This window comes from Nomia melanderi, chromosome 4, assembly GCF_051020985.1.
Source record: "Nomia melanderi isolate GNS246 chromosome 4, iyNomMela1, whole genome shotgun sequence".
In the NCBI taxonomy this organism is placed as follows: domain Eukaryota; kingdom Metazoa; phylum Arthropoda; class Insecta; order Hymenoptera; family Halictidae; genus Nomia; species Nomia melanderi.
This window is the reverse complement of record NC_135002.1, coordinates 15879693-15890914: the sequence shown is the minus strand read 5'-3', so window position 1 is coordinate 15890914 and position 11222 is coordinate 15879693. Positions and strand designations below refer to the sequence as shown.

The following is an 11222-nucleotide window of genomic DNA, read 5'->3' as shown; positions in this document are numbered from 1 at the left end:
TAGAACTTTTTTCTCTTCTTCTTTCACTGATCCATCGATGGGACGGATTCTCGCGATCTTCGAATAAAACTGTGAAGAAATGCACATGACGAATCGGAGGAATTATATGCATCGAAGTTTCTTTTATCGATTTTTTGCATTCTTTGTTTTATTTCTCTGCAATTGTAGCACGTGTCGGAACTATTGTACTCGTTTTCTGTGTTTTTATGTATTGCACACGGATCAACGCGTTGACTGTCATGGTAGTAGAAGTAAGGAACGCTGAAGTTTTCCGCGGCAGTCAGCGTGTTAACGGGATGTTGTCTGGTTCTTTCGTTTGGGGATGTGGAGAAGTTACGTAACGAAATGATTGTGGTTTGCGAGTTTTGAAATTGCAGCTGTCCATGGTTTGTTCTTCATTGCGAACAGTTTTGGGATGTTTGCTTGAGAACCAGTGGTTTAACGTTTTTGAATAATCTGTTTGTGAATCTTGGAATTAAAATTAAAATCTTATTCTGTTATATAATATAATTTTTCTGATTGACTCTGATGTCGATACAAGTTTTTACAGAAATTATATTAACTTTTTATTTGCTTTAGAAAAAGGTAATCCCTATTAGAATCAAATTTCACATTTCCCGCATTTTTAGATATGCTTTGATTCAATATTGCTCAGAAGAGCGTACATTCACAGTACAGTCAAGAGTATACATTTATTTGTATTATAACTTTTCGAGCATTACACAAACTTTTCCGTTTCGGTTACTCTTCCATTCTTCCAACAACACTTCGCTTGATTTCAGAAGAGAATAATAAGGTCGTAAAACGTATAAAGCACGTAAAAATACGTTGTTCATGTACCATTGGCCGTCAGCCGGGTTTTCGGAGTAGTAGTAAATAAATATTTAATTTTTGTTATGAATAAAAATATTCGCATTTGCAATAAAATCCTACAAATCCATATTCTATAAGTAAATGAAAAAAAGTAAGTTAATTTGAATAAAATGGTGTACGATGTGTTAACACAAGAACTATCGTACCTACTAATCACAATTCCTTTTTTGATTAATTAATACAAAGCGTCGAATATCTGAAATTATTTTTTAAAGTTTGCTTACATTATGTAGTGAATATTGACAGAAACTAAAAGATATTAAGATAAATTGATAAGTACTTTGAATGGTCCAAGATATCAACATAGGAAGCTATCAGAAACATCTGTAAAGGATTGTGAAATAAGTTCTTAACTTTAAAAATATAGCCTTATATCACCGAACGCGGAATAATTCGCCAGCCGTACTACGTATTATTTCGAATTTTATTACTATATACCATACCTTGCGTTTTGAAGTTCTACAATTAATTAGTAACAAAGGAGAATAGTAAACTTTTAAACCAGAATAAACGATGAATAAACTTGATAAATTAAGTATCTACGTGTAATCGGTAATACAGGTTCTCATCCCGGTAATACGGGTAGGACGTGCAATTAGAGCTCAAATGGGAACGAGTTAACCCTTTGCACTCGAGGGGCGTCTCTCAGTCACCACTTGATTTGCTACAGTACAATTATAAAGTTCGACATTTAAGCAGTCAATTGCGTTCGACGAGTATACACGTCATTTTAAAATTCACAATAATACTAATTCTTTCAACGATGGATTATTTATTTTTTCAGATAAATCTGTAATTTTTCTTGGTTTTGCTTTAGCTTTTCGTTAAAATATATTATAAGTGCATTTTCCCTGGATTTGACGAGTATGCGCTTTATTATTTGATTTTATTGCACGCACAATGAGAGATTTTCAAATTAAATTGCGTAGTTAACTGGTTAACAGGAATGTGGTTGACTGCATAGCTTCTATGGAATGTGATAATGTTGTTTGTAATGGTCCCTCACGATGAAGTTTTGCCTTATTAATGTACGGAATCTTATACTGCAACAATTTCTGGGGTGAACCACTGATTTGAAACCTCTCTCTTGCAATTCAACATAATATTGATCAAAATTTGTCATTTTATGAGAACAGTGGATATCACTTTAATTTGCCTAAAATGCACTGGTTTTTTCGTGTCAATTACTTTAGACGTATGCAAGACTATTTCCGCGCCATTTGTGTATTTCTGCGTAGCAACCATTTATTTAGAAATAAAAATATAAAAAGATCAAGATAATATTACTTTCGTTAATCCCACATTTTTTAAGAAACGTATATACGTAAGTTTTTTAAACGGTTATTAACATCCACCCGACTGCTTAAGTGTTAACCCTTCACATTCCTCAATAGTCCTCATTGTAAGCATTCATTATTTCCTAAATAAAATATCCATAATTTTAGTTGCAACAAACGTAAAAAAAACTTTCCATAAGTTAAAGGAACTATATTATTTCTAGGTCTCGTTTGTTAACCCTATCTGTACCGGGAAACTTACGATTTGTAGACTGAAATAATTTCTAAGTTATTAATTTTAAAAATTACCGATTTCTATAGAATTCATTTATTAAACAGCGGTAGTTATTGTAAAACGATAATTGTCATGTACGGGGGTTTGACGAGGGAGTATACGAATAAAATATCACGCGAAACAATTGCTAGAAAGGCACGGTCCACAGTAAGGGTATTTCAAATTCAACCGTGGTCCTGAACGTGTCAATCTCGATCGGTAGAAATCAGTTACGTCGTTCCGCTGCATCGATGTGACTCGCCGACGCGTTCCGGCGAGAACCGCTCGACGAGAAAAAGCACGGAAGGAAAGCTCGATTTTTGTTGATTTAATTACTACCCGCGGACATTGTACGTTCACGGTATATCGTGCTTCTTTTTTTCAAATCGCGTATCGTCGTGTTCGTTTCGACCGCCATCACGATGCGATTCGTATCGGCGACTCGCGCGAGCTGCACCCCTACAAATTGTCGGACAAGTTAAATTTGCACGGTCGTCGTCGCGTCGCCGGTTTTAATCGAGAATGACGAGAATTCTCCGAACCCAGGAGAATAAATAAAGGAATTGTGGGTGTATGGAAAATTATTCAGCATGGGAAGTAAGAAGTCGTAACATGGAATGTTATACGATTATTGTCGAGCGCGAAGGGTTAACACTTGAGTAGTTGGGTGGCCGTTAATACCCATTTGAAAAACTTACGATTTGTTGTGGAGTGAAATAATTTCTAAGTTATTAATCCTAACTATTATCGATTTCTTTATGAATTCATTTGTTAGACAGTCGTAGTTATCATAAAACAATAATAGCCATATTAAAAATTATACAAAAATATTGATAAATATAACAATTATAGTAGAATTCATAGTTCACTTGCCCTTTCTGAAAACTTACAAAATATTGCTGGCCGTTAACGAAAATTCTCTCACCTCTAGCCGGTTACGTGTCAACATTTTCTGACTGCTTGTTGCACCTTCATTAACACGTTGACTGTTGTGTAGTTGTCTCTCTGATGATTGATGTTTGTAAATTGGTTGAAAATGATGACAATGAGACAGTTGATGTGATATTTAATTGAAAGCGAATAAACCTATTTTGTTAGGTAATAGCTAGATAATAATGTAAAAACTGTGAAAAGAAAGCATTAATAATTATTTCTAACACAATTTATCTGTGCTGCGAAGAAGTGTTATACGTATATGAAACGTCCAATACTTTCGTGGCAGTTAACACGTTAAAATTTTGTCGATATAGTAATGTTGATTTTTGGAGAGGGTACGTTGAAACACTAGCTTTGAACAGTTGTGAGCAATATTTATTATGCGAATATTTTACAATTATTAGAACCAAATTGAAATAAAAAATAGCTTGAATGACTTTGATCATTCATTGAAACTCTGATGCTTATTTTAATCAAGCGAATATTAGATTTATAATTCATTTTTTAATGAATAATTGCTTACTTCGAAGTCAATAATTACTTCGTTTTCTTTTCATATTCGGTTACATTTGTGACCAGTCTTCCTAATTTGGCTGTACTGTGTTTGTACATTGAAATCACACTGCAAATTCAAGAAATAATAGAAAAATTAGGCGTTTCCAAGCTGCAAACACTTGGTCGTAAAGGGGTAAAGGCTGCTGAATATCTTTACAAATATACCTGACCCTCCATTTACGCGGACTTTTTTCACCCGGTAAATTGGAACACTATTTACGCGGTAGTTTTTACGCGCGATCTCAAGTTATGCGATTTAAAGTTAGTAACAGCGAATAAAATATACTTTTGTTTTCTAAAATGTTATTATTATTATTTTTGTTGTTAAGCTATGTGAAATAAATATGTATTTCTAAAACTTATACCAGTTTTTCTCTTGAATATTTTGTTTCCTCTTATACCGGCAGGCTCTATTTACGCAATTTTTGTTCGCATAAAACGAACCCACGTGGAACGGATTTTCGCGTAAATCGAGGATCAGGTGTATTTTCCTTCAAATTTGACGTCGCGTGACGTTTTTGTTGTGGGCCCGATGCAAATATAATGTTGCAGCGGCAAGCGAACCAGAATGATCCGATATTCGTTGGCAAGCGTCAACTTTCGCCCGATCGTTGAGTCATCGGAGACCAACAATGACTTCCATTATATTTGGACTAACCGCAAACTATCGGACCGTTTTCAATATAACTGTGCACATTGATGACGTTCATAATATTAATGATATTTCTAATGATCCAAATTCATTACTGTCTAGTGTTAATTTCTGCGATACTTTACGCGCGTTGTATACACATTTTAAAGAAGTTTCAAAATGAAAAACTTGGTACTATTTCATTTAATATCGGTTTCTTCAAATTTGTGCGTGAAATAGGAATTTGCACAAAGTTTTGCCATTTAGTGATAATTTTGAATGCCGCAGTTTTAGAGTACATTTTGTATTTTATTTTTCGCATATCGATTTTTCATAATTTTTCTGTCGTTTTTCTTTCTTATTCGAAGCTTTTCCCCTTTTTATACATTTCTTTACAATATGTTCGCATGTAGTAATTGTAAGTATGGAAGAACACAGGCACACACACACACACACACACATGCACAACGCAAAACAAATTAACCATTAGATATTGTAATAAAATATAGGATTCTACAATAGGAATAATAGATGCTTTATTCCAATGAAACAAGCACTGAGTGAAACAGGTTTCGGTTCTTTTGAAATATCTCCCACGGCATTGTTCGCGGAATATAATATCAAGTTTTGCTCAACTGTATACATTCTGCATACTGCTTTAGCATTTAAGACTACGAAAAACTTCACGAATTAATTTTTATCCCTTTAATCAAATCACAAACCTATGTACAATGTTAATGCCAATTTTGTCAGAATTTGCGAATCATACTTCAATTGAGAATAAAGTTTAGGACAACGATAAGTAAAAGCCCCCATACACGTTGAAACCTGCGGCGCTGCAGGCATCGCTACAAGTGACAGGTTCGAGTTTTCCAAGCTTTCATGATACACGTTGTACTCAAACAAAAAGTGAAAAAAGCTCAAATCGATCGCTACAAGTGGTGAGTTTAAGTCTTTCAAAGTTTTATTATAGATGTTGCACTCAAGCAAACAACAAAAAAGTCTCAATCCTGTCGTTTGTAGCGATGCCTGCATCTCCACAAGTTTCAACATGTATGGTGGCCTTAACGCCCTTCGCTGTACGATGCATGAAGTATGTAGCGCGATACGTATCAAGCGACGTGAATCACGATTTAGGAATCGTATTGTGAAAGCACAGCCTAACCATCGCATTCGGTGCAGCACGATCTTGTCTCGTGTTCAGATCGAGACGTGAACGGTAAATCGTGATTGTGCTCGGTGCCAGCAAAAGTGTTGAAAAACCAACGAAAATATTTGACGGTGGGTACAGAGGAGAGGCTCGTGTTCGCCTCGATAAGGATCTTTTCGGGATGCGTCTTTTGCCGGTTTCCCCTCGGAGCCTGCCTCTTTCTCCTTCTCTGGCTGCTGTTTCCTCTATCTCCTTGCCCTCTGATGTTTTTCATCAAATTAACTCGCGGTACGAGTACTCTTTCTCCGCGGTGTTTGCATAATATCGTTTATAATTCACGTTGCGTTGAATTCCACTTTATTCCGGCTCGTAGTCCGCGCTCGCGCTCGTCCGCGCGCATAGCTCGCTCGTTTGCTCGCTCTCTTTTCGCTTTTCGCTTTTCGACCCTTCGCCGCCCCGCTATCAATCCGATATCTTGCTCTCTCTACCTTTGCCGGCACCGCTCTCGCTGGAGAAGTGAATCTACTCAATGGGAACACTTGCCAAATGCAAGACTGTACAGTGAATATTAAATAATTGTAATACAAATTAGAATCGAAATGTTGTAATTGCGGAAAGGTAACGATTCGATATTAGGAAATGAAGATTTAGCGCGATCGACGTAGCACAGAACGACGGGAGTCAAGGAAAAAGAGGGACCATGAGCCAAATAATTCGACAGTGTTAACGCTGGAACTACCAAACGATCAAATTAACACATTGCTGACCGCTAATGTTTTGTTAAAATTTTCAACGAGACCGACAATTTTAGACATATACGAACCTTTTTTTGTTTAGACATAAGTAACTCCAAAGTTTTTTTTTGTATATGATATTTGATAAAACAGTTGCTCTTGGGTAATGATACGTTATAAAAATTACGGATGTAGCACAAGGAACTCGTTTCCGGTCATCAACATATGTTATATGAAAACGGGAAATCTTAATCTCGGTCGCCAATGTGATAACTTCTGAGATTTTCGTTAGCTTATGTTTTAGTTCGTACATTACCAAATTAAGTTACTTATTAACTTCTATGGAAAACGCTTGTAGCCTCCCAATAATTGTAAAAAAAGAAATCAGGAATTGACCTGTTTTTGACCTGTCTAATGGTTTTAATGTTAACACTTTGACTGCGATAGTGGTCATCGATGACCGGGACTTCCAAATTGCTTGAAAATAATTACAATAAGGAAATTGATGTCGATTAAAAATATTTAGTAACGTGAGTACCATGATATCAAATTCTTAATAATTACTTCTGATACTACTTGACTTTGTTATGAAAAACAAGTATTATTATACAAAATTAAGTCAGATTTTTGCTACGTGAAAGTATTCGACATTCAACGTGTTAAAAAATGGCTTATTAATTTTGAATGATAATTCTTGAGTAATAATTAGATTATGTTAGTTAATACGACTTGCTGAATCAGGTTCACAATTGTCATTGTTATAGAAATTTTAATCAAGAAACTCTTAGGTAATTGTCACTAATCTTCAATAAATTGTTCGGTAACTTCTACTTTCCATTTCGGCTACGTTTTGATCACGTAAAAGTTTTGGTTTTGATAAATGTTCGAAGATATTGCAATATAATCACCGATAATTAGGCTTTTAGCAGCCGAAATTTCGTCGGTTGCGAGTATGTTAAGCTAGCTCAATGAAATAGCCTGACAGCAATGGAATTAGGGAAAGTGTTAGGGAATGAAGGCTGCTTGGTGCGTTTGAATAGAGATTAGTGAGGAAGGTTGTAAACGTTGGAAGAAGGGGAGTTACAGTAATAGCAGAAGATGCGGGGAAAGACGATATGGACTTTAATTAAATGATAACGAGGAATAGAAATAGTATGTGTATAACTAGAAAACTAGGGAAAAATGGTTGTATTGGATTTTGAAAAAGTTCCAGAGATAATTATCTAGTAATTATTTCTTAGCTAATTATAACATACACTTGTTCGAATGTTTAACTCAGTCACAAAAAATTTAAACTGACATATCAATACATTAATTACTACTTTAATGTTGCATTATAACTTTATACAGCAAACATCGATATTATTTATAATATTTATTATTATACAAAATTTTAACGACATTTCATTACGATGCCATCTGGGAAACAAAATATTGAGTTGGTTTTAATAATTATAGACGGCGGTGTATTTCAAAGTTACCGAATATGAAAAGTCACTTCTCCATATAAATACCGTTCCAAAAAGCAACTGTTAATATTTGTTCATCTGCTTCAAACGTGACACTATTAATATATCAGTATCGTTAGGTATTTGCTTTTATTTATCCCATAGGATTTTGTTACATCATACAAAGGTATATGTTCGATATTCTAACGAGAATTTCATGAAAAAAAATTTATTTCCCCAGGTGAGGCTCGAACTCACAACCCCGGCATTGCTCAGAGCTATACTGTCTTATAAGTACCGTGCGCTAACCGATTGCGCCACTGGGGAGTTCGAAAGACGCTTCCTAAATCACTATTGTAAAAGTGTAGAAAGATGCTCGATAACTATAATACAAACAACAATGAAAACAAAATGTTTACATGATAAAAAATACGAAGAACAGCAATCGCCACTATTAGCTGACACTAACGTAAAACATTAGTCAGTTATTAATTTGAAGGATGTACCGCAACAATTCACAATAATATGTTAAACCTCAAAACGTCAAATAGTTTGCATTATTATTTGCTGCTTATTCTTGTCCGATTTACAATTGTTGCATTTATTGCACGTCTTGTGTTTTAATACCCACTCGTATTCGTTGCAATGATTTCCTGTTATATTCGTGTTTGTTCTATTTTGTTAATTCTAATTCTAAATGTTTCTAATAATAAATACATTATAAATGTAATTATAAATATTTCTATTGTTTATATAAATATATCTTTAAATTATTGCGCCCTTGTTTCGTCTATAAGTCACTTCGTGCATTTGTTTACGTCTCGACTCATTGAAGGTACTGTAGGTTTCAGTTGAACACTTAATAGATGAACTATTAGTGTACGTGCCCATCGCACGGAGCGGTTTAAAATTGAAACGTTGATAACATTTATCGCGGAACTTACTACAGTAGGGTTCCGATTATCTGGCATTCTTGTGTGTAACGCAGTGTTACATTAATAAATACACTAGATACATGAACTTTAGCGTTGAAATAATAGAAACGAAGAGAATAATTTAAAAAGCGACGAAATTCGTAACAATGTTTTACTTTACATTGTAACGTTTATACTAACTGTTAAGTATTAATAAATATTACAGAGACCCACGATGAAGATTTTAAACAGAATTTGGGAAATGCAAATGTCACTTGATCGTTTCAAGTGCAAATTAAATATTACTTTCCTATTGTCAATTATGGTAATGTAGAGTAAATTGTATACATAAAATGATCGTGGATTTTTTTCTTTTGTACTGTAGTGCGATGGGTTAATTCAATGAAGTGAAATTTTTCTGTAAACTTTATTTAGAAATGCAATAATACTTTTTGGCCAACGTGATGTAATATAACACAGTAATGCTATTTATTACACAAAGGTACAATACATAAATACAGAATATATCAAATACTATTCATTATTTAAACATTATTGACGATGAATAACGGTGCCATACTCGTTCGTCATAATTTTTCTTTCTCCGTTAAAAATTCGTGCCGAAGAATATTGAGAATTATATAAAAATATGTATAAAAGTATATTTTCGTTTGTGTTGATTATAATTCATGAAACTTAAAGACTGGTTGAAACAGATGTTCTCGTTAATTGGTTATTCCGGATAATGGGAACTTCACAAATTGTTACAGGTCGTTATTTAACATGTTGACTTCCAAATAAACTCTGATTGAAACTCCTATGCACTCGAAACAATTTTCTTAACACTGTTAAGTTTCTTTTTGCAATTATTAAAACGTTGACAGATGTTTCTGTGAGATATTATTAAAGAAATTGATTTAGCAACACGCAAATTGAATTGTAAGCCAATTGAAGTCTCGAGACGAAAGAACTGCTCGGTAGTTTTAGTGTTAACTTTGCACACGAGAATGTTTCTCATTATAAACATTCATTATTTCACGATAAAAGCGATGATTATTACTGTAACTAACGCAAAGAAAATATTGCATAAATTAAAGGAAAGAACTTTATTTCAATGTTTCATGCGCCAATGACCAAATTTAATATTCAATTTTAAATTTTACCATTTCACGGCGTTGAATCAAATGACAACTGAGAGTCGCCTCTCGAGTACGAAGGGTTAATAAATCAGAGACTATACAGTCAAGATTCTTCCTTTACTTTTACTCCACTATGTTTTTCATATCTCATACATCCACAAAGTTCGGTTTATTCGACGCGTTACCAAGAAAATTAATGTTTCAGCTTATATAAAAAATGGCGTCACCTGAATTTAGGTGACGTGGCAGTCGAAGCATCGAACAAATGTTTCTTTCAAAAATTTGAATGTTAAAACAAAAGCAAAGTGTACCCGTCATAGTCATATCGCTGCGAACGGAGTGGGGTGTCCGGTGACGTATGAACGTCAATGTAAGTATTGACGGCGGATGTTGTGCCATGAAACGAACGCACACGCCAGCAAGAATGAGTCGGCACCGATTCTGGATAGAACACAGCGATTACGCACATTTCCCTGGAGAACGAAGCTTCAAACCGGGAGTTGACAGACGCGCGGTGGTCCCCTCTGTTTCTTCGTTTCTCTTCCTCCATTCGCCCCCACCCCCACAACAGTTTGCATCGCGATCGAGACCGACGACCACCACCATCGCAATCGTTCGCGTAGATATTATTGCCATTGTCCCGGGGATGTTTCACCCTAACTCTCATTAGTTATGAAACATTTCGTTTCCATCGAAATTCGTCTCCCGCGAAACCTGTTATTAGCAGATTTTTTCTTAATCACTTGGAATTGACACTGGAACTACCAGACAAGTCAAAATGAGCCGTTCCTGATTTCCTCTTTTTCAAATATTGAAATAAAAACAAATTATTCTAAAAAAATTATTGAGGAAACTGTTTTCTTAACGCTTTAACTGTCACGTCAACCGAATGAGTGACACCACTTTTTAGATAAATTTAAACATACATTTTCTTGATAACGTATCCAATGAATCAAATTTTGTTGGGTATATAAAATATAAGAAAGACTGTAGCGCAGTCGTTATGAAAAATTCTGTCTTTTTAGTTTCTGCCTTATTAAGACAACTGTTTCGACTATATACGAGTTTTGGTGAATTTTTACTTGGCAGACGAAGTCTTAATGCGCAAACTGAAGTATAAGTTCATAGAAATAATTTTTCTACAGAAAAGTCAAAGAAAGACATGAAATACTTTAAATCACAATGTACCAGAAGAAAATAGATTATTGTAATTTACTAAATAAGTAAATATGTTCCAAAGTATGTCGTGTTTGGTCTCCTTTCAATCAGAAAAACTTCGAATTAACTGCAC

The 11222-nt window shown here is 34.6% G+C and overlaps 1 protein-coding gene and 1 non-coding gene across 17 annotated transcripts in view; one reads left to right on the top strand and one right to left on the bottom strand.

The window, feature by feature from the left end:
* Smr (nuclear receptor corepressor smrter) overlaps nt 1–11222 on the top strand; it is a 72931-nt gene that overhangs the window by 31525 nt on the left and 30184 nt on the right. The window lies entirely within an intron of this gene.
* On the bottom strand, nt 8112–8205 carry TRNAI-UAU (transfer RNA isoleucine (anticodon UAU)). Its single transcript has 2 exons — nt 8168–8205; nt 8112–8147 (listed from the first exon to the last, which is right to left on the bottom strand). It is a non-coding gene; the product is annotated as a tRNA-Ile (tRNA).